Source organism: Corylus avellana, chromosome ca2 (assembly GCF_901000735.1).
Source record: "Corylus avellana chromosome ca2, CavTom2PMs-1.0".
Classification (NCBI taxonomy): domain Eukaryota; kingdom Viridiplantae; phylum Streptophyta; class Magnoliopsida; order Fagales; family Betulaceae; genus Corylus; species Corylus avellana.
In genome coordinates this window covers 16,985,138-16,985,985 of record NC_081542.1, presented here as the reverse complement: position 1 = coordinate 16,985,985, position 848 = coordinate 16,985,138, and positions in this window count along the sequence as shown.

Below are 848 nucleotides of genomic sequence, written 5' to 3'. Positions count from 1 at the left end.
AAGAATCGATGAATATTGACACATCAATCCAGTAAAATAAAAGTATATGATTTAGTATTTTTTATGGTTGAATCTTAAAAATGAGACATGCCCTGTTTAGAAACCAATATTGAGAATAACGTACGTCTTGGGTCAATTTAATAAGTTGAGTTGATGAACTTTTATCGTTTGGAAGCAATCATTATTCCCTTTTCCATGGAGGTGGAAGATTTAAGGGATGTAACTTTCAAAACAAATAAGAAGACAACAACAACAATTGTTCTCGTTGCCAAAAAAATAAAAAAGGGATCAGCTTTATCAAACTTTTGTCACCGACCGTAGCGTCAACATGACAAATCCCCATGCTTTCTTTAATAATAATAATAATAGAAAAACATCCATAAACGTGACGTTGAAAATCCTAAACCAGACAGTCAAAACTAACATTCTCGTATCAAACTATCAACTGCAGCAGCTAGCTCTTCCCAGCTGAAAATGTTTAGACAAATTATACCCAACAACAACAACATTAAGCCAATCCCACGCCTTCATATCTTTTCGTCTTCAAAAATCCTTTGGCCTTCATACGTGAAGGCCTAGAATTGGCCAAAACATGGCACTACAAGTTTACTGGTATGATTTTGTTTGTTTTGGCATTGTTGCTTTTTCCTTCTGTGGCGCCCTGTGGGTGCTGTGGAGGAAAGAGGGTGGCTCCAGATGCGATGACAACACCATTTACGAGAGCCTTCTGGTGGCTAGACCGGACGGTGATGTCTATGTCAGTGCCCTGCCGAGGGCTCATGTCAGCACCTCCCAGCTATGGACCAGCTGCTGGAGAGGGGTGCATCCTGGATGGCTCTTGGCCTCGC